Source organism: Cervus canadensis, chromosome 31 (assembly GCF_019320065.1).
Source record: "Cervus canadensis isolate Bull #8, Minnesota chromosome 31, ASM1932006v1, whole genome shotgun sequence".
NCBI lineage: Eukaryota > Metazoa > Chordata > Mammalia > Artiodactyla > Cervidae > Cervus > Cervus canadensis.
Window position 1 is genome coordinate 15,582,067 of NC_057416.1, and position 23,903 is coordinate 15,605,969.

General features: G+C 39.7%; 1 long non-coding RNA gene across 1 annotated transcript in view; it reads left to right on the forward strand.

Annotated features, from left to right (window-relative positions):
* Nucleotides 1-4: 4 nt before the first annotated feature.
* The window catches only part of LOC122432570, a 69,074-nt gene continuing 45,175 nt past the window's right edge, over nucleotides 5-23,903 (forward strand). The window contains exon 1 of the long non-coding RNA XR_006266880.1: nucleotides 5-172. This is a non-coding gene — a long non-coding RNA (uncharacterized LOC122432570). The remainder of the gene's footprint in view (nucleotides 173-23,903) is intronic.

Consider the following 23,903-nt stretch of genomic DNA (forward strand, 5'->3'; position numbering starts at 1 on the left):
CTGGTCTAATGTTACATAGCTCTCCTCTCAACTTACCGCCCCAGGAAAGGAATTTTCGCCAGAGCGGGCGGGAGCTGAGGAAGTCTGGGCGATCCACGACGAACCATCTGAAATCATTTTCCCAGGCAGCGGAATAAACACCTAGCCAGACGTTACGTTGCTTTTCAGAGAGGTGAGTCCTTTCCTGTTTCCTAGATGCCATCTAGAAAACTCTAAACAAAAATTAAGCTGTTGGTGCATGCATGAAACCTTAAAGCAAGAAACAGTTCTTTAATTTTAAAGGAAGCCCTTTTTTGGGGTGGGGTGTGGAGTGGGGGTAGGTCTGGGTGAGTCATTAAATTGTGGTTTTGAAATCAAGGTCAGTTTTCTTTGATGATAAGGTATGTGTAAATCAGAAAGGCTGAGATTACTACAAAAGAAAAAAAAATGTGTAGAGGATTGAGTGGTTTAACTGTGCTTAGTTCTTTTTATAACTGCATTCTTTGAAGGCAAATGTCAAGTTCTGTTTAGATTTTGTAGAGAAAACTTTCAGAAAACCTAGCTTACTTGAAGTATTTCTCTCTCTCTGCTTTTTCTGTTACCATTACTCCTGCCACCTCTGCAAGGATGACATTAAAAACAGCAATGGTGTTAGCTTAAGGGCTGCTAGACTACAGGGGCCCTCGGAGTGCAAAGTATGCTTCTGACAATCAGTTCCACACCTGCCATTATTTCCAAAGGTGTTATTGTCATGTCTCTCTGATTACTTCTTCTTTTGGGCTCTCATAGCAATTTGTATGTAACACTATCAAATCACTATTTAACTAGCTGTTTATGTGTCTTCCGTACACATGATTTTTTTTTTTTTGTATCAGAGAGCACTATTTCAGCAAAATTTTTTGTTTCCGGGGACTGGACTAATGCTTGGTACATGCATGTATACTAAGTCACGTTAGTCATGTCTGACTCTTTGTGACTCGATGGACTGAAGCCCACTAGGCTCCTCTGTCCATGGGATTCTCCAGGCAAGAATGCTGGAGTGGGTTGCCATGCCCTCTAGGATCTTCCTGACCAAGGGATGGAACCCTTACATCTCCTGCTTTGGTAGATGGGTTCTTTACCTCTAGCGCCACCTGGGAAACCCAACTTGGTACATAGTAGGTGAGCAATAAATTTTTTATTGATTGAATGAAAGTTCTCTAGGCCATGCTCTTTACTTGTAGACAGAGAACCTTAGGGTGTAATTGGATTTAACATTTGATCTATGGAAAACATTTAGTGAAAGTGTTCTAGCAACACTCTTTAACAGAATAAATTTCAGTGTGACATGTAAGAATGTATCTAACCCTGAAATTAGCTTCTTAATCCATGATGAGCTATTACAGCAGGTTGTGTCTGGATGTACTGTATTGGCTCACTCTGGGTGTGATATCAAATCATTTTCCTGCTTTTCTCCCCATCTCAGATGTTCTATGGAGCCCCTGTCAGAAGTTCAGGGCCAAAGGGAGGGCCGGGCACAGTGTTCCACTTCCACAGAGCATCTCTAATTCGAGCAGAGACTGTAACCTTCATCAGGTCCACTAACCTATACCATTCAATCCTTGCTGGTGATTTTCTCTGTTTCCACATCTGGCTCTTTAATAAATATAGCACTTCATGTTCAGCTCTGCTTCTTGGAGCTAGTGAGTCTGGGTGAGTTAGGGCTGCTCCTGCCACTGCTGGTAGGCTGATCCCCCAGGGGGAGTCTACTGCTTGCTGAATTAGCCATGTCTGCTGAGTCAAGCTGGTGGTCAGCTGATGCATTGAAGGCATGCGTATGTGGCAATTGAGTGCTGCTTACCCACAAACAGAAGCATTTATTCTACCAACTTCTGAGAATGTTGGCAACTGAAGGGTTTGCAAGCTGTTGTTAGAACTGCATCACAGTTGAACTCTTTCATCCACCCAATCCTACTTCTTTCAATTCTCCCCGGGGTATTTGTCCCAGAAACTCCCTGAGGGCAAATCTCCATCTCAAGATAGGTTTCCCAGAGAACCTCACCTAAGACAGGTGGGAACTCAAACCTACATACCTGTTGAGACTTCATGGTAGATGTAGGGAATAAATGTGGGAGAAAGGGAATGAAGTCAGTACCTTATAGACACATGACAACTAGTTTTGCAGGCTCATATTCATCTGGGTCCCTGAATTCTCCCAGGCTCCAGTGGGAAAACTCTGACATCAGCTATGATCAAAGTCCTAGCCTTTCACGGCTGAGAGCCTGTGGTAATCATTACCACAGGGAATGTCCTGAGCTGAGAGTCATCAGGCATTCATAAAAATCCATCTTTGGAAATCACAATAGGGAAATAAAAAAGCAAAATTCTTAACATTGAGTAAACTTGAGCTCAAATCTTTACTCTTGTAATCATGAGGTCAATAATTCTAGGTTATTTATTTCATCATTCTAAGTTTCAGTGTATTTGTTAGATGGTGGTGTTGATGATCGTAATAATAATGGGCTTCCCAGGTGGTGCTAATGGTAAAGAATCTGCCTGCGAATGCAGGAGATGTTAAGAGATGTGGGTTTGATCCCTGGTTCGGGAAGATCCCCTGGAGGAGGAAATGGCACTCCGCTCCAATATGCTTGCTTGAAGAATCCCATGGACAGAGGAGTCTGGCAGGCTACAGTCCATGGGGTGGCAGAGTTGGACATGACTGAGCATACTAATACTACTAAAGACCATTTGAAATAATTCTTGTGATGTTTAAAACAGAAAGCTCATGCAAAGTATACAATTCCTGACATATTGAAATCACATGGGATTTTTAATTAAGAGATTCTAATTCTAGGCTTGAATGTATTATTTCAGTCAGTTCAGTCGCTTAGTCTTGTTGACTGTACTATTTATTCTCTATCTGAATGTACTATTTATACTCTGTTTAAAGACTTTGTGGGAGGACTTCCCTGGTGGTCCAATGGCCGAGACTCTGTGCTCCCAATGCAGGGAGCCTGGTTCGATCCCCGGTCAGGGAACTAGATCCAACATGCTTGACCTGAGATTCTGTGTGCCCCAACTAAGACCTGACACAGCTAAGTTAATTAATTAACTAAATATTTTTAAAAATACTTTGTAGGATGGGCTTAATAATCATCATTTCAAGATAAAGTATCGCAACTTTTGTTGTAGAAACCTCTTCTTTCCAACAGACTCAGAATCTTCTGCAGCAGTTTCTAGCCCCTTCTGCATATGGCTATCCATGTTTTATATGAATGTTCTAGCTTGTTGCATATTCTCCTTAACCTAGAGTTATGAAAATTTATTCAAATCCTCAGTGAGTTAACCAAACTTCAAAGAGAATATTTTCATCTCTGTTCAATAGGTTCTCTGTAAAGTAGGGGGCGGGGGGAGAAAGCCTTATGATGAAACCCATGAAAACTAATGTTTATCTCAGGCTTTCCTCAACTTTGAATGTTGTGCTACTTCTAAGGCAATCAAAGGTTTCCAAGCAAGTTTATACCCACACTGTTTTAGAACTCTGAAATTTCCTGTGTGGAATCTTTAGACTGGCCTGTGTACATAGTTTTTGTGCACATGCAAAGGGCATATGGTTGGATGGCATCACCGACTCCATGGACATGAGTCTGAGCAAGCTCCGGGAGTTGGTGATGGACAGGGAGGCCTGGCGTGGTGCAGTCCAAGAGGTTGCAAAGAGTTGGACACAACTGAGCGACTGAACTGAACTGAAAGGGCATATGAGCACCCAGGTCCTCGATGGCACATGCTTCTCATTTCACACGAACCTCCACCCAGTCCTGGGCAGATCCACGGCCCCTGGCGTTCCAAGTCAGCAGATGGCACCTGCTTTCTCTTCGCTCTTGGGCAGTAAGTGGTGTGGTCACTACCTCCTTACTGGGGCCCCCTTTTCCTGTCAGGACCCCATCCTCCGGTTTCCTCATTCCCTCTTAGAGGTGGGTTCATCTGGGTTTCTTCCTGATATAACTGTTACGAAGCAGAAGCCATCGGCTTGGTCTCAAAACTCTGGGCAGGCCCTTGCCAACCAATTCAGCTCCACAGACCCGCTGGTGTCTACCATTCCCAGCATACTCCTCCTCTTCTTAAAAACACCATGTACATGACTTACCAGGAAGTAAAATGACTAATATGTATGGGAATACCTTTTGAGTGTGATGGCAAATATGAGTGAGATAAGGGTTAAATATTTACCCTAGACAGAATTCGACTCTGCAGTTTTCATACTCTTGGGTTTAATGGGCGGATGGAGGTGAGGGAAAGGAAGTGAGGGAGCGGTGATGAAGAGAAGAAAGCAGGAAGCTCCTGCAGGTCTGCCTCCTGCAGGTGCTTGTGACCCAGATCAGGGCAGAGCTGGGCAGCAAACTGGGTCTTCGTTCAGACAGACAGGCTGTATCCTGGCTGGTTCTCTGCTCTTGCCCTTTCATTAGGTATGCACGGAATAAACTTTTTCTCTGGTGACCTGGGCATTTAGAAAGCTGGTTCAACCTCCACACCACGCCTCTGCCCTTCCCCCATTTATTTGTTTGTCTTTTTTAATCACGAACTGAAATGTAGAGAGAGATTCATTTTTATGGAAGTGAGTTCTTTTCACAAGGTCAGTTTTTGCCCATTACCCACCGAGAGGGGGACAATTTGAGCAAATGATCACCCTTAATTAGAAAAAGAATGAAGCTCATAATGACAACGGGCAATTTGAGTAATTAAAATTATTTTAGCCAAACATTGATTTCTTTTAAATTAAAATGTGCCCAGAAGCTTATTTATATTTTATATATATTCAAATGACTTTTTGGTTATTCAGTTTTTCTCATTTTAAACCACTTGTGAGCTGACTTTTCCATTTATGCTGGAGGATGTTCAGTATCTCAGAATAATAATTGAGAATGACCCATAAATACTTTAAATTTATGAACCTATCTCTTACTAGCTAAACCACGATTTCTTCAGTGTAATAGCTGGGGAAAAACATAGTAGAATTCTAGAGAAAACAGTTCTTGGCTTACGTTTTTATGTTCAGCAGCCTTATTATTGTTGAGAGTCCCTAAAATTAAAATGCAAAACTAAGCTTCTTGGCTCGGCTCGCTTACTTAACCTTAACAAAATAGAAGGGTCTGTTTCATTAATCAGAAGAACACCAGACATAGTGCATGAATTTTATCTTCCACTTTGTCCTCTGTATTTCAGAATGATGATAATAATAATAAAAGTCCTTGCATTTGGCAGCCAGACAATCATATTCTTTTTGTTTCTATCATGCTCCTATGTAAAATGAATTTCTCAGACAGACTAAATGCCTTAAGGGGCAAAAATTCCTATGATCCTCTCCCCAGGAAATCTTTAAAAATAGAATAAACTTTCATTTGTCTGGGTGTGGTTTTTTAAGCACAGTATGTCTTTGGCAGAGGGATAGTTGAGCTGACCTATGGATGTTGCCTGAAGCTGCACGATCACTTAGGTGGAGAATTTTCCCTTAATCTTTGCCAGGTTTAATTTATCACAACAACACATGTGCTTATAAATGTTGTGAAACAAAAACAGGGTGCAATCTTCTTTTCCATTGAAAAGTAATGAAACAGCTTATTTCTCAAATTTGGGAAAGTAAGATTACATCAGGAAAAAGTATGATTTTTTTTTTTCCTCTTCAAATCTCTCCTGAAAGATAGTGAAATATGATAAATAGCATGCTACTTAAGACAATGTGTTTTCAAACAACTGGACCAAATCAGCAAAATGGAACCACATGCTCCTTCAAGACCACCTTCATGTTCCTCACTTGAATCTGATGCTGGGTGTCTGGACAGACAGAGGGGCCTGACAGTGCTCAGATGTGCTGATGGGCGCTGACAGGGTGGGTACTGGGTGAGGGCCAGAGAAAGCGATTTCACAGATACGGTTACAACCTGTTATGCTTACATCATCTGTCCTCCTGCTGGCCTCCTAGACACGTTGCGGGCAGCCACAAGTTCCCTGCTGTCCAATCTCCCCTGCTGGGAGTGATTATGCTATGAAAGTGTTCACTTTAGCATAACTCCAAAAGAAAAGAATAATATTATCATTTCAGTATGTTGATCATTAACTCACATACACACGCATACACAGAAGGTGACGGTCGATTTTTAAAAACTATATTTGTCTATGGGCAAATTCCAAATCACATTTATTCTCATATTTACCAGTTCCTTTTTTTCCTCTCTTTCAAGAGGAAGTCCAAAGTTAGTCTGTTTTTTTTTAACAGCCAAGCTTTTTTAAGGTATTAGTTACATTATGTTAAAATGCAGGCATGCGTGAAAATTGATTTTTTTTTTAGTGGATTTATAGAACAGTGTAATTATCACTACATCCCAGTTTAAAAATGTTTCCATCACTCCAGTAAGTTCCCTGTGCCCATTTGCTGTCAATCTCATCTCCCACCTCTAGCCCAAGGCACACACCGATTACTTTCTGCCCCATAGATTCACTTTCCCTTTTTTTTTAACTTATTTTTTATTGAAGGATAATTGCTTTACGGAATTTTGTTGTTTTCTGTGAAACCTCAACATGAATCAGCTATAGGTACACATATATCCCCCCTTTTGGACCTCCCTCCCGTCTCCCTCCCCATCCCACCCCTCTGGGGTGACACAGAGCCCCTGTTTGAGTTTCCTGAGCCACACAGCAACTTCCTGTTGGCTCTCTATTTTACACATGGTAATGTAAGTTTCCATGTTACTCTTTCCATCTCACCCTCTCTTCCCCTCTCCACATGTCCATAAGTCTGTTCTCTATGTCTGTTTCTCCATTATTATCCTGTAAATAAATTCTTCAGTACCATTTTTCTGGATTCTATATATATGTGTTAGAATATAATATTTATCTTTCTCTTTCTGACTTACTTCACTCTGTATAATAGGTTATAGGTTCATCCACCTCATTAGAACTTACTCAAATGTGTTCCTTTTTATGGCTGAGTAATATTCCACTGTGTATATGTACCACAACGTCTTTATCCATTCATCTGCCGATGGACATCTAGGTTGCTTCCATGTTTTAGTTACTGTAAATAGTGCTTCAGTGAACAATGGGATACGTGTGTCTTTTTCAATTTTGGTTTCTTCAGGGTATATGCCTAGGATTGGGATTGCTGGGTCATATGGTGGTTTTATTCCTAGCTTTTAAAGGAATCTCCATACTGTCTTCCATAGTGGCTGTATCAATTTGTATTCCCGCCAACAGTGCAAGAGCATTCCCTTTTCTCCACACCCTCTACAGCATTTATTGTTTGTAGACTTTTTGATGATGGCCATTCCAACCAGGAGGCCTGGCATGCTGCAGTCCATGGGGTCGCAAAGAGTCGGACACCACTGAGTGACTGAACTGAACTGATTCGGACTGGTGTGAGGTGATATCTCATTGTAGTTTTGATGTGCATTTCTATAATAATGAGCGATGTTGAGCATCTTTTCATGTGTTTGTTAGCCATCTGTATGTCTTCTTTGGAGAAATGTCTTAGGTCTTTTCCCCACTTTTCGTTTGTTTTTCTGGTATTGAGTTGAGTTTTTCTGGTATTTGGTTTTTGTTTTTCTGGTATTGAGTTGTATGAGCTGCTTATATATTTTGGAAATTAATCCTTTGTCAGTTGTTTCATTTGCTATTATTTTCTCCCATTCTGAGGATTGTCTTTTCACCTTGCTTATAGTATCCTTTGCTGTGCAAAAGCTTTTAAGTTTTATCAGGTCCCACTTGTTTACTTTTGTTTTTATTTCTGTTACTCTAGGAGGTGGGTCATAGAGAATCTTGTTTTGATTTATGTCATCGAGTGTTCTGCCTATGTTTTCCTTTAAGAGTTTTATGGTTTCTGGTCTTATATGGAGGTCTTTAATCCATTTTGAGTTTATCTTTGTGTGTGGTGTTAGGAAGTGTTCTAATTTCATTCTTTTACATGTAGCTGTCCAGTTTTCCCAGCACCATTTATTGAAGACGCTGTCCTTGCCCCACTGTATATTCTTGCCTCCTTTGTCAAAAATAAAGTACCCATAGGTGCATGGGTTTGTTTCTGGGCTTTCTATCTTGTCCCATTGGTCTATATGTCTGTTTTTGTGCCAGTACCATACTGTCTCAATGACAGTAGCTTTATAGTATAATCTGAAGTCAGAAGGGTTGATTCCTCCAGCTCCATTCTTCTTTCTCAAGGCTGCTTTGGCTATTTGGGGTCTTTTGTGTTTCCATATGAATTGTGAAAATTTTTGTTCTAGTTCTGTGAAAAATGTCATTGGCAATTTGATAGGGATCACATTGAATCTGTAGATTGTATTTGGTAGTATAGTCATTTTCACAATATTGATTCTTCCTACCCAGGAACATGGAATATCTCTCCATCTGTTTATGTCATCTTTGATTTCTTTCATTAGTGTCTTATAATTTTCTGTGTACAGTTCTTTTGTCTCCTTAGGTAAGTTTATTCCTAGATATTTAATTATTTTTGTTGCAATGGTGAAGGGGACTGATTTCTCTTTTTGATTTTTCATTGTTGGTATATAGAAATGCAAGTGATTTCTGTGTATTGATTTTGTATCCTGCAACTTTTCTAAATCCACTGATTAGCTCTAGTAATTTTCTGATCCTATCGTTAAGGTTTTCTATGTACAGTATCATGTCATCTGTAAACAGTGAGACCTTTACTTCTTCTTTTCCAATCTGATTCCTTTTATTTCTTTTTCTCTTCTGATTGCTGTAGCTAGGACTTTCAGAACTATGTTGATAGTGGTGAAAGTGGACACCTTTGTCTTGTTCCTGATCTTAGGGGGAATGCTTTCAGTTTTTCACCATTGAGAATGATTTTTGCCATAGGCTTATCATATATGGCCTTTACTATGTTGAGGTAGGCTCATTCTATGCCCATTTTTTGAAAAGTTTTAATCATAAACGAGTGCTGAATTTTGTCAAAGGCTTTTTCTGCATCTATTGAGATGATCGTATAGTTTTTATCTTTCAATTTGTTAATATGGTGTATCACATTGATTGGTTTGCATATATTGAAGAATCCTTGCATCCCTGGAATAAACCTAACTTGATCATGGTGTGTGAGCTTTTTGATGTGTTGCTGAATTCTGTTTTCTAAATTTTGAGGATTTTTGCATCTATGTTTGTTGGTGATATTGGCCTGTAGTTTTCTTTTTTTGTGTTGTCTTTATCTGGTTTTGGTATCAGGGTGATGGTGGTCTCATAGAATGAGTTTGGAAGTATTCCCTCCTCTGTAGTTTTTTGAAAGAGTTTTAGAAGGATAGGCATTAGCTCTTCTCTAATGTTTGATAGAATTCTCCTGTGAAGCCATCTGGTCCTGGGCTTTTGTTTTTTGGGAGATTTTTTATTACAGCCTCAATTTCAGTGCATGTGATTGGATTGTTCATAATTTCTGCTTCTTCCTGTTTCAGTCTTGGAAGATTGAACTTTTCTAAGGATCTGCCCATTCCTTCCAGGTTATCTATTTTATTGCCATAGAGTTGTTCACAATAGTCTCTTATAATTCTTTGTATTTGTGCATTTTCTATTGTAACCTCTCCTTTTTCATTTCTAATTTTGTTGATTTGATTCTTCTCTCCCTTTATTTTTTGATGAGTCTGGCTAAAGGTTTGCCAATTCTGTTTATATTCTCAAAGAACCAACTTTTAGTTTTATTAATCTTTACTATTGTTTCTTTCATTTCTTTTTCATTTATTTCTCTCAGATCTTTATGATTTCTTTCCTTCTGCTAATTTTGGGTTTTTTTGTTCTTCTTTATCCAGTTGTTGTAGGTGTAAAGTTAGCTTGTCTATTTGATGTTTTTCTCATTTCTTGAGGTAGGATCATATTGCTATAAACTTCCCTCTTAGAACTGCTTTTGCTGTATCCCATAGGTTTTGAATTGTGTTTTCATTGTCATTTTTTTCTGGAAATTTTTTTATTTCCCTTTTTTTTCTTCAGTAACCTCACTTTTCCTCTTGATAAGGGTGAAAGAGGAGAGTGAAAAAGCTGGCTTAAAACTCAGCATTAAAAAAACTAAGATCCTGGCATCTTGTCTCCTCACTTCATGGCAAATAAGAGGGGAAAAAGTGGAAACAATGATAGATCTAATTTTCTTGGGCTCCAAAATCACTGCTGAAAATAAAAAAGACACTTGCTCGTTGGAAGAAAGGCTATGACATCCTAGGCTGTATTAAAAAGCAGAGTCATCACTTTGTGGGTGGTATAGGTCCATACAGTCAAAGCTATGGTTTTTCTAGTAGTCATGTATGGATGTGAGAATTGGATCGTAGAGAAGGCTAAGTACAAAAGAAATGATGCTTTTGAATTGTGGTGCTAGAGAAGACACCCTGAAGAGTGCCTTAGAAGGCAAGAGATCAAACCAGTCAGTCCTAAAGGAAATCAACCCTGAATATTCATTGGAAGGACTGATGATGAAGCTCCAATACTTTGGCCATCTGATGTGAAGAACTGACTAATTGGAAAAGATCCTGATGATGGGAAAGATTGAAGGCAAAAGAAGAAAGGGGTGGCAGAGGTTGACGTGGTTGGATGGCATCACTGACTCAATGGACATGAGTTTGAGCCAGCTCTGGGAGATGGTGAAGGACAGGAAAGCCTGGCATGCTGCAATCCATGGGGCTGCAAAGAGTCGGACATAACTGAGTGACTGAACAACAACAAAAAAGAAATTTATAGATATCATATAAGAGAATACAATGCCATTTTTTAAATGCTTCTTTTACTTAGCATATTATTTTTGAGGTTTACCTGTAGTGTTGTACCAGTAGCTTGTGTTTTTTAAATTATTATTGATGAATGCTATTCCATTGTATGGGAATACCACATTTTTTTTTTCAATCAGTTTACCAGTTGATAGACATTCAGATTGCTCACAATTTGGGACTATTGTGAATGTGCTGCTGTGAGCATTACAGGTACAAATCTTTGTACGAAAGTCAGTTTTCATTTGGATGAATGGCCAATATTCATTGGATGGATAGCCAATAAAGGAATTTTTGTGTCATAAGTTTGCGTTTAACCTTTTTTAAGAAACAAAAATAATTTTCCAAAGTGATTGCGTTATTTTTCATTTGCTTCAGCAATGGGCAGGGGGATCCAGATTTTCATCAGCAGTACTTTTTATTGTCTGAATTTTGATTATGGCCATCCTAGGGTGTGTGAAGTGGTATCTGTGATTTTGATTTGCATTTATCTAGTGATTTATGATGTTGAGCATCTTTTCAAATGCTTGTTGGTCATTTAGATTTATTTTTTGGACAAATGTCTATCTAGATCCTTTCCTTATTTTTCAACTGGAGGTTTTTATTATTGAGCTGTAGAAGCTCTTTATAGATTCAGGATGCAAGTCCTTTCTGAGATATATGATTTGCAATATTTTCTGTTAATCTGTGACTGGTATTTAATTTTAAAATTTAGAAAAAAGTTTTGAAATTTTGATGAAGTCCAATTCATCAATTTTTCTTTCATATATAATAATTTTAGTGTCATATCTAATAAATCTTTGCCTAACCTCTTTCAAAAACGCTTTTCTCTCATGTTTTCATTAGAATTCTTAAAAATTTTTCATTTACCTCTAGGTCTATGATCCATTTTAAGTTGATTTTTGTGTGTGGCATCTGATAAAGAGCTAAGATGATGATTACTGTTGCTATTTTTTTACATATGGGTATCAAATTATTTCAGCACCATTTGTTGGAAAAAAAGTATTCTTTCCCCCTAAATTTCTTTGGCTCTTTGTCAAAAATCAATTGACCATAAATATAAGGGTTTATTTCTGAATTTTCTATTCTATTCCATTGATTTATGTGTCGGTCCTTATGCTAATCACACTGCCTTGATTATTGTAGCTTTATAGGAAGTTTTGAGATTGAATAAAGTCCTCCTACTCTGCTCTTTTTTTCTAAGTGGAGCCAAATCTTACCTTAGTAATACTCCTTCCACCATAGGAAATAGTTTAATTTCTAGTCCTAAAAGAATTATAAAAAATCATGAAAAAGTGCTTTCATGTAAATTGATCTTTGCAACATAACAAGCCACCTCAAAACTAGTGGCTTAAAACACAACCGTTTGTTTGGCTTACAATTCTGAGTCAGCATTCTGAGATGTGCTTAACAGAACAGTTTTTCCCCTGATCTCGGTCATGTGTCTGTGGTCAGCTGCCAGTCACCGTGACTGTTCTGCTTCTGGAGGTTAACTGGGTGTCAGCTGGGGCAGTGTGGGTAAGTGGGCCATGTGTTTCTCATCATACATCTGACTAGACTGAGCTTGTTCCCATGGCAGCAGGGTAGCCACAACAGCAAGAGGAAAGACTTCTGAAATCTCTGTTCACATCACTTTTGCTAATGTCTTATTAGTTAAGCAAGTGACAAAGCCAAGATCAGCATCCTCTGTGAGGGCTCTACCAAAGGAGAATAGAAGATTATATAGGAACTAATTGAAGGTGTTACTGGGTCCATCCACCACAGTTTCTAGCAACCTGGAGGAATTAAATGCTTTGAATGTAAAGAGAATCACATTTCTGGATATGCCAAACCAGTTATTTCAAAGCAACAGTTTTTTGTCATTGGAACTGACTCTAACACAGCTTCCTAATCCATTGGGACCCATGTACCATCCAGTAGCTACTCCTAGAAAAGAATACAGAGAAATAAAATGGTTCCTTATAATTTTCCTTCAGATCACAAAGTTTTGAGGAATCCCAAAGGAACAAAAATGTTCCCTCAATAAGAACAATTAGGGATTTCCAATTCCATTCTTGCCTAACTTCACGTGATTTACGTTTAGAGCTATGTAGTTTCAAGAGATCCTAGTGGTCGTTGTTCAGGCATCCCCTGTGGCTCTGACGGTAAAGAATCTGCTGCAACGTGGGAGACCTGGATTCGATCCCTGGGTTGGGAAGAACCCTGAAGGAGGATGTGGCAACCCACTCTAGTATTCTTGCCTGGAGAATTCCATGGACAGAGGAGCCTGGTGTGCTACAGTCCATGGGGCCGCAAAGAGTCGGACATGGCTGAGTGGCTAAGCACAGCACAGTGGTCATTGCTGTTCAGTTGCTAAGTCTCGTCCAAGTCTTTGTGACCCCATGGACTGCAGCACGCCAGGCTCCCCTGTCCTTAACTACCTCCTGGAGTTTGCTCAGATTCATGCCCATTGAGTGGGTGATGCCATCCAACCATCTCATCCTCTGTCGTCCCCTTCTCCTCCTGCCTTCAATCTTTCCCAGCATCAGGGTCTTTTCCAATGAGTCAGCTCTTTGCATCAGGGGGCCTAATGGTCATATAGACCCAAACCCGAAGGTTGTACCTTATAGCTCCTTCAACAAGATAGACATCCTGACATTAGGATCCACTACTTTGCATAAATAACCAAGTCATACAATGTTTTCCTATACTCTTCTGGGAGACAGAAGCTACCAGTATTTTGGTGGGAAGACAGACCTTTATTTCCAAATTCACATTAGTCTAACTAATTCATTATTGTTTTTTTCTTTATATGCTATGGACCAACCATTAGCTTTAGTATTTCTGCTGACACTGCTTTTATGAAAAGACTTGAAATGTTTTGGCAAAGGGGAGGCTTGAAAGCAGATGAGAGGAAGGAAACTGAGTAGTCTGGACATAGCCCATCAAGTAGAGCTGCATGGCTTCAGTGAGCAGTTTTATGTTAAGAACAGTAGTTATGGATTAAATATACTCTTTGAGCCATCCAGGAAAACCAACTAGGAATGACGTTTATATGGGAAAAAAATAATTGAGCAAATAGTTTTACAAAACTGATCCATTTGTAAATTAAGGTCAACCTGAGGTGTGTTTACTTCAGAATATATAGATAACAGCAGGGTTTATATGAGATGTTGGATAGACTCTTTAGCTAATCTAACTAATTAATTCAGTTCCACATGGGCAATTCATACACAGGCTCCTTGATTTCATTTTTATCTGACAAGTTTGTTGATTAAAATGATTACTTAAGTGTATTATGTTGGGATTGTGAATATGGAATTGGACCAAAAAGTTTAAGCTATTACAAGGTTAGATCACTCGAGGTGCTTAGTGAGAGACTAGTTTCTTAGTGTTGATGGTCATGGCTATCATTATTTAAAGGAGTTTATGAAGAAATGTGGTCCACTGAAGAAGGGAATGGCAAACCACTTCAGTATTCTTGCCTTGAGAACCCCATGAACAGTATGAAAAGGCAAAAAGATAGGACACTGAAAGATGAACTCCCCAGGTCAATACGTGCCCGGTATGCTACTGGAGATCAGTGGAGAAATAACTTCAGAAAGAATGAAGGGATGGAGCCAAAGCAAAAACAACACCCAGTTGTGGCTGTGACTGGTGATAGAAGCAAGGTCCGATGCTGTAAAGAGCAATATTGCATAGGAACCTGGAATGTTAGGTCCATGAATCAAGGCAAACTGGAAGTGGTCAAACAGGAGGTGGCAAGAGTGAATGTCAACATTCTAGGAATCAGCGAACTAAAATGGACTGGAATGGGTGAATTTAACTCAGATGACCATTACACCTACTACTGTGGGCAGGAATCCCTTAGAAGAAATGGAGTAGCCATCATAGTCAACAAAAGAGTCTGAAATGCAGTACTTGGATGCAGTCTCAAAAACGACAGAATGATCTCTGTTTCTTTCCAAGGCAAACCATTCAATATCATGGTAATCCAAGTCTATGCCCCAACCAATAACACTGAAGAAGCTGAAGTTGAATGGTTCTATGAAGACCTACAGTACCTTTTAGAATACCCCAAAAAGATGTCCTTTTTATCATAGGAGACTGGAATGCAAAAGTAGGAAGTCAAGAAACACCTGGACTAACAGGCAAATTTGGCCCTGGAGTACAGAATGAAGCAGGGCAAAGGCTAATAGAGTTCTGCCAAGAGAACGCACTGATCATAGCAAACACCCTCTTCCAACAACACAAGATAAGACTCTACACATGGACATCACCAGATGGACAACACTGAAATCAGATTGATTATATTCTTTTCAGCCAAAGATGGAGAAGCTGTATACAGTCAGCAAAAACAAGACCGGGAGCTGACTGTGGCTCAGATCATGAACTCCTTATTGCCAAATTCAGACATAAATTGAAGAAAGTGGGAAAAACCATTAAACCATTCAGGTATGACCTAAATCAAATCCCTTATGACTATATCGTGGAAGTGAGAAATAGATTTAAGGGACTAGATCTGATAGAGTGCCTGATGAACTATGGACAGAGGTTCATGACATTGTACAGGAGACAGGGAGCAAGACCATCCCCAAGAAAAAGAAATGCAAGAAAGCAAAATGACTGTCTGAAGAAGCCTTACAAATAGCTGTGAAAAGAAGAGAAGTGAACGCAAGGAGAAAAGGAAAGATATACCCATTTGAATGCAGAGTTCCAAAGAATAGCAAGGAGAGATAAGAAGCCTTCTTCAGTGATCAGTGCAAAGAAATAGAGGAAAACAACAGAATGGGAAAGACTAGAGATCTCTTCAAGAAAATTAGAGATACCAAAGGAACATTTCATGCAAAGATGGGCTCAATAAAGGACAGAAATGGTATGGACCTGACAGAAGCAGAAGATATTAAGAGGTGGCAAGAATACACAGAAGAACTGTTCAAAAAAGATATTCATGACCCAGTTAATCACAATGGTGTGATCACTCACCTAGAGCCAGACATCCTGGAATGTGAAGTCAGGTGGGCCTTAGGAACAAAGCTAGTGGAGGTGATGGAATCCCAGTTGAGCCATTTCAAATCCTGAAAGATGATGCTGTGAAAGTGCTGCACTCAATATGCCAGCAAATTTGGAAAACTCAGCAGTGGCCACAGGACTGGAAAAGGTCAGTTTTCATTCCAATCCCAAAGAAGGGCAATGCCAAAGAATGCTCAAACTACTGCACAATTGCACTCATCTCACACACTAGCAAAGTAATGCTCAAAATTCTCCAAGCCAGACTTCAGCAATACATGAACCGTGAACCTCCAGATATTCAAGCTGGTTTTAGAAAAGGCAGAGGAACCAGAGATCAAATTGCCAACATCTGCTGCATCATCGAAAAAGCAAGAGAGTTCCAGAAAAACATCTATTTCTGCCTTACTGACTGTGCCAAAGCCTTTGACTGTGTGGATCACAACAAACTGTGGAAAATTCTGAAAGAGATAGGAATACCAGACCACCTGACTTGCCTCTTGAGAAACGTATGCAGGTCAGGAAGCAAGAGCTAGAACTGGACATGGAACAGCAGACTGGTTCCAAATAGGAAAAGGAGTAAGTCAAGGCTGTATATTGTCACCTTGCTTATTTAACTTACATGCAGACTGCATCATGAGAAACGCTGGGCTGGAGGAAGCACAAGCTGGAATCAAGATTGCCGGGAGAAATATCGATAACCTCAGATATGCAGATGACACCACCCTTATGGCAGAAAGTGAAGAAGCACTAAAGAGCCTCTTGATGAAAGTGAAAGAGGAGAGTGAAAAAGTTGGCTTAAAGATCAACATTCAGAAAACTAAGATCATGGCATCCGGTCCCATCATTTCATGGGAAATAGATGGGGAAACAGTGGCTGACTTTATTTTTTCTGGGCTCCAAAATCACTGCAGTTGGTGATTGCAGCCGTGAAATTAAAAGATGCTTACTCCTTGGAAGGAAAGTTATGACCAACCTAGACAACATATTAAAAAGCAGAGACATTACTTTGCCAACAAAGGTCCGTCTAGTCAAGGCTATGGTTTTTCCAGTAGTCATGTATGGGTGTGAGAGTTGGACTATAAAGAAAGCTGAACGCCAAAGAATTGATGCTTTTGAACTGTGGTGTTGGAAAAGACTCTTGAGAGTCCCTTGGACTGCAAGGAGATCCAACCAGTTCATCCTAAAGGAGATCAGTCCTGGGTGTTCACTGGAAGGACTGATGTTGAAGCTGAAACTCTGATACTTTGGCCACCTGATGCAAAAGCTGACTCATTTGAAAAGACCCTGATGTTGGGAAAGATTGAAGGTAGGAGGAGAAGGGGCTGACAGAGGATGAGATGGTTGGATGGCATCACCGACTCAACGGACATGAGTTTGGGTGGACTCCAGGAGTTGGTGATGGACAGGGAGGCCTGGTGTGCTGCAGTCATGGGCTCGCAAAGAGTCGGACACAACTGAGCGACTGAACTGAACTGATGAGGAAATGGAGGTGTGCCCTTGGTCAGAGATAGGCATTGTTGCTGCCATCTACAGTGGTGATAGATTAAATCACTTGCAGACTTCAGGCTCTGTTTAAATTTGTGGTTGAAGCAAGAAAGATGATATCTGTCAAAGATGAGTGCCTTCATTAATTAAATTAGCAGGACATTTTACTAGCTCTAATTAGTAGAAAATAAGCCACAGAAATATAGTGATTAAAGCATGCTAATCTGATTAGCATCACAGTATTGTTACAGGATACTTGAAAATGGAGAATCACCGGACTAAGACTGGAAAGATGCAGGGATCTGTTTGGAAGTAGAGTGTGTGTGTGTTCAGTTGCTTCAGTGAAGTCTGACTCTTTGCAACTCTCTGGACTGTAGTCTGCCATGTTCCTCTGTGCACGGGATTCTCTGCAAGAATACTAGAGTAGGTTGCCGTGCCCTTCTCCAGGGGATCTTCCCAACCCATGTATCAAACCAGTGTCTCCTGCATTGCAGGCAGATTCTTTACTATTGAGCCACCCAGGAAGACCCCTGAAAGACGAGGGTAGTTGCAAATGATAACTAAACCTGGAGCTGCTGTTGGATTGCCAGAATGTTTGAAGGAATATGCCTGAAAAACAGCCTGAAAATCATGAGATATTGTTGAATTGATAAAAAGCCTTCTTTCTAGAAGGAGGGCTATAAAATACAGGACCATCTGCAATAAAAGGAGCTAAATATTAAGTTTAGTGCTTTCACTAGCTGAGCAAGAATTTAGCCAGTAGAGGCCGAGCCTCTCAAAATTTCATATTTATGCAGTCTGTAGAGTAGAAAGGTTATGAGCTGCCTGTGCTTTTCTTTATCCAAACCTACACAATGAAGGCAGTGTCCATTTGAGACATTTAGACAAAGGGTATCCAAGTATATTGTGGTTTGGGAGAAATGCAGTTTTGTTCCATTCAATGCAGTACAAATCATACCATTAAATTATCATGTGCACCCTCTCCAGTGTTCTGTTTCTTGGTCTCACTTTGTATAGAACTAGTTTTAGTTTATGGATGTAGATAGATGGAAACTGTCCATTTTCTTTCCACCAGTTTCCAGTCCTCCCTCTCCCCCATTTTCTGGTTTGTAAAGATTCCAATCACCTCAAAAACTGAATGCTATACTAGATCATCTGTCTCCAGTATTTTCTGTATGTATATACGGTGCATTGTTTATGAGGCTTTCGTAATATTTAGATAACCATAAACCAGCAGAAACCATAACAAAGGTTCACTATTAAAACAAATCATAACTGAAGTTTTTAGAAGGTATTCAATTATAAATTAAATAAAAAATGGTATAGTTTATATTGACTTAGTCTTCTAATATCTGGCATCGACTATTTTAAATTTTTATTTTTGGTATGGGCTTATTATAAGAATAGATTTTCCTTCAGTTTGGCAAATGCTGAGACATAAGAAAATCATTTTAAGCGGCCAGTATTATAACAGAAGGTTATGGCTATTTCAAATCAAATCATTTTAAAAAAAATAGACATTTTATTGTCAAGTCAATGTCATAGATTTCAGCCACACTTGTGTCACCCTGCCTATTGAAATGATTTAGTTCAAAATAAAACAACATATTCAGTATAGATTTTTTATTAAAAATTTCTACTAAGAGCAAAGAATTGTTTTTGGTGCTCATGGCTAGAAAGCAAAATGATGCAGTGAACAATTTCTGGGATAGTCTCAAGTTAAATTTATTAATCTAGTTCCTTCTATGTATTTAATTCATCAATTATTATTCACAATATATAATTTATAGCTCTCACAAACTATGATATGAAATTTGATTTCAACTGAACTATTACGTGTTTGGTAAAGGAAATATATGTATTTTTAGCCAATGAATATTTGTTGAGAACCCCATAAGATGCATTATTCTGTCCTGTGCATTTGTTATCTTTTTCCAGGAATATATATGATCTGGTGAATAGATAGGATACTTGTCTTAGATTTTTAATGGAGATATGCTGATGTGTGTTCCACACAGACACTTAACGATACAAAGAATAACCAGGTAGAACACTGACTGTTTCAGTTCAAAGTCTGTTCTTCTTCCTTCTCTCCTTCCTTCTCTGTCTGGAAGCTTTTAGACAGGGCTGATCAAGGTGAGCCCCTGTTAGTGGGGAGGGCTGTGACACAGCAAAGGTGTTATTGCTTGAGCAAGTTGCAGGTGGTATCTGTGCCCTTGGAGGTGAAGTTTTAAAACTCAGTTGGTTGAGTGGGTTTCTGCACAGGAAGTGGTAGGTGGGAGCTTTTGGGAAACCCAGGGAGGGGTGTTGGAGTTACAGCAAGGGAAGAAGGTCTCTTTGAAAGGAATCAGAAGCTTTGGCAGTGATGGCTGTAAAAGGCCAGTTGGAGGAAAAGGAGAAAGTCCATGTGAGGAGTGTGGGGAAGCTAAAGTCCAATTTATCCATTTTTCTGTTATAGATCACAACTTTAGTGTTCCATCTAAAAAAAGTCTTTTGCCTAACCCAGTTTCAAAAATATTTTCTCTCATGTTTACATTAGAATATTTATAGTTTTATATCTTACATTCAGGTCATGATCCATCTTGAGTTGGTTTTTTTGTGTGATGTGTTATAAAGAACTAAGATGGTGATTACTATCGTGATTTTTTTTGCATGGATATCCAATTTTTCCATTTGTTTTCCATTATCCAGCACCATTTGTTGAAAAGAATTATCCTCTCCCCACTGAATTTCTCTGGCTCTTTTTCAAAAGTAAATTGATGATATACATATCGATATAAAGGTTTATTTCCGAACTTTCTATTCTGTTCCGTTAATCTATATGTCAATCTTTACGCTTGTCACACTGCTTTGATATCTGTGGCTTTATTGCCAGTTTTAAAATTGAGAGGCGAAAGTCCTCCTACTTTTGGGGGAGAGGTGGTGCTTCAGAGGGTACAAAGGGTGTGTGGATAGTCTGACAAGAAGCATCAGAGCCCAAAAGAGAGGAGGAGTTTGGCTCTGCGTGGGTATTGGTGATGAAACCCACCATGGGTCATGAAGGCTGAGATCAAGGTGATGAAAGCATCCTGGTGGGAGATAGAGGTAATGACAGTAACATCCATGCATAAGTGTTGGAGCCCAAGCCGTGTGTGCGGGGCATCTGTGCAGGCATTGTGCCCGGGGGTGGGGTGGAGAATAGGACATCTGCAGGAAGATTGGTGATGGGGATGGTTTGATGAGGAATTGGTTACCTTCTGGGGGACTGAGTGAATAAATAAGTATACTAAAGATAGAAACAGGTTTCTCATTATAGGAAATAAGGAAAAGGAAAACACTGGAATTAGCTCTGTGGTGTTAGTTTGGAATTGAGGTATAGGTTTGAACTCATGGTTTTCAATATATAGATAGATAGATATGCATGTGTGTATGAAGCTGATGCTCCAGTATTTTGGTTATCTGATGTGAACAGATGACTCATTGGAAAAGTCCCGGATGCTGGGAAAGATTGAGGGCAGAAGGAGAAGAGGGTGTCAGGGGATGAGCTAGCTGGACGGCATCACTGATGTAATGAACATGAACTTGGGCAAACTCTGGGAGATGGTGAGGGACAGGGAGGCCTGGCGTGTTCCAGTCCATGGGGTCACAGAGTCGGACATGACTGGGTGACTGAACAACAACAACAAATAATATAAGGTATAGTATGTGCATGCACATACATGCATATACTAACTAGCTCTGTCCAATGAGGGGACTTGAGACCAGTGACACACCAGTGCCATCCTGATGTTGCCATGTAAAATCCATGCTCCAGGAAAAGAACCAGGATTCCTCAGAGAAATGGCTGATCTAGGGTGGGATTTGGGAAGTTTGAAAATAAATGTAAGGCATCTCGTTATACTGGAAAATAAGAAAATACTGAAAGAACAATCGGGACATTTCAAAAGGACATAGAAGCCAGGCAGCCAAATAAGGGACAAGCTTAGCATCAGAATAAAAAAATGATAGTTGACCTTCTCCTAACAGTGGATTATTGACTGATTAATGTTTAAAAAAGAAGAACGTCATTTGACAGCCATCGTAGTAATAATGCAGGCCAGAAACACCCATGGCTATTCATTAGTGGTAGAAACTTTGATGAGGAATGGATATTGTCTTGAAGCACCTTCACAGAGGGACAAAGAGCGATTTTACAGTGAAGACACCTGGCAGACTACAGCTTAGTCAAGGGGAACATTACCAAGTGAGACAAAGCAAAATGATGCAGCACCTACAGGCTGTCCTGAGAACAGAGCATCACATTTGAGATTCCCACCAAAAATATATAGGGCTTTCCTGGTGGCTCAGATGGTAAAGAATCTGCCTGCAATGTGGGAGACCTGGGTTTGATCCCTGGGTTGGGAAGATCCCCTCGAGAAGGGAACAGCTACCCACTCCAGTATTCTGGCCTGGAGAATTCTGTGGATAGAGGAGCCTGGCAGGCTACAGTCCATGGGGTTGCAAAGGGTCTGATAAATAATCATGAGGAAGCATCAAACAGTCAGAGTGAAGAGCATCTTCTAAATAACTGGTCTATAGTCTTCCAAAGTCTCAGTGTCATGATAGGCAGGGAAACCTTGAGAAACTGTTTGAGACTGAAGGAGATTAAAAGACATGGTCACCAAAAAGAGTTTTAGATTGGAACCTTTTGCTGAAACACAATTTCTGGCCAACTGGAGAAATCTGAACATGGATGAGATGGTTGAGGGCTTCGCTGGTAGCTCAGCTGGTAAAGAATCTGTCTGCAATGTGGGAGACCTGGGTTCAATCCCTGGGTTGGGAAGATCCCCTGGAGGAGGGCATGGCAACCCACTCCAACATTCTTGTCTGGAGAATCCTGGCGGCCTGCAGTCCATGGGGTCACAGAGTCAGACAAGACTGAGTGACTAAGCACAGCACAGCACATAGATGGTTGAAATATATTAACACTAAATTATCTATTTTAATTACTGTATCAGAGATTTGTAGGAAAAGATATTACTTGTAGGAAACACATTCTATAATAATTGAGGGTAACAGGACGCCAAGGCAGCAAAAACTGTTGAAATTTGAAACTATTTTGAGAGAATAAAAAAAGAAAAAAACATCAGGAATCTGAAACAATCTGTTTTCTGGAGCAGGTTGTGCAGTGACCTGGCTCTTTGCAGGAGAACAAAGCACTTCATCCCCTTATGTTTCCATTTCTTTATCTCTTAAATGAAGGAGTTGGATTCACTTATCTTATATTCCCTATAGATCCAACGCTTAAGTTTCTCAAGTTCAAGAGCACTGCAGTTAGGGGTTAGATGAGACTGGGATAAGGGGTCAGAAGGTCTAGAAGAAGAAACACTGGTTGTGTTTTGTGAGAGGTGAGCTTCTCTGTGAGGCCAGGCAGAGGGTGAAGATGTCGGAGCAAGGAGAAGCCTGCAAACAAAGGATTTGAAGGAAGTTGCACAACGGGTAGAGACAAGGTTTTATTTTTCACTGGGAGGTTTCTTGATTCCTTTCTCTTTCTCTTCCCTCCCTTCCTTTCTTCCTCCCCCCTCTTCCTTCCTTGCTTTCTTTCTCCAGCAAACATTTATTAAGCATTTCTCACATTCAAGGCACTGAGTGAAACACTGCAGGGAGAACAGGCAAAAAAAGATAGTTTCTGTTCTCAGAGTGTTTACAGTCTAGCAGAGAGAAGCTCAGCCAGCACACAAACACACAGCCCTCTGCTCAGACTTCTTTGCGCTTCTCCCATTCTGATGGTCAGAGCTGAATAAGCCTCTTGACCTTGATGTCTTGAGAGATTCCTTCCCTCTTCCCTCCCCTGAGACACTGCTTCCCCTTTATTTGATTTCTTTATAGACGAGGTGATAGGTGCCCTTTTTTTCACTGATGGCTGCAAATTTTATCAGAGAAAGGAAATGCCTTAGTCAAGTGAGCAGTATTCCAGAGACTTTATCCACCTAATGACTCAAGGGATAAAATGGAAGTTATCTCTTTGATTTTTAAATCTCAGAGAAACTTGACTTTCCCTTTCCTATCACAGAGAAAACTGCAATTTAACAATTTATGTGTAGAATGGATAACTATATTAGGGTAAAAACTGTGAAATGCAACATGAATGAGGTTTCTCTTAAGGAGGTAAACCATGTTTTGAGCAGGTAAAATGATAGCACATATTAATTTACATACTATTGTTATATTATGATATTATACTATAATGTTGGAGAATTTTATATGTATGCCAGTGAAAATCAGTAAGAGAGTTCATCCTTAAAAATTCATATTATTTTCTTTATGAGTAGCTTTGGAAGAGACATGGAAAATGATATGGTTTGAATAAAATATGTTTTTAATGAATTTCCAAATAAATTTTCCCTAATGTTCATCCTTGTTCATTAAGCCTACATAAAAGAGACTGAAGCAGCCATTAAGTAGTGGTTCAATGGCTCTCTGTTTAAAGTGTGTGCTACTGTTCCAACCAATAATGTGTCTATTGTCTTGGAAAATGCTAATTGCTAAATTGATTGTGATATTCATGTTCCGACACTCCAGTCGAACACTGAACAATGTCCCACGTGATGATGGAAAATAGCTTGTTGTTTGATGCACAGTGATAGCCGGTCCACATCTATCACAATCATGAAAAGTGGTTTCTGTACCCTGATTGCTTTTCTAAATGAGAATGGCTCAGACCAGAGAAGGGTAGTACAAGATATTAAACGATGCTTATTCTTCTCA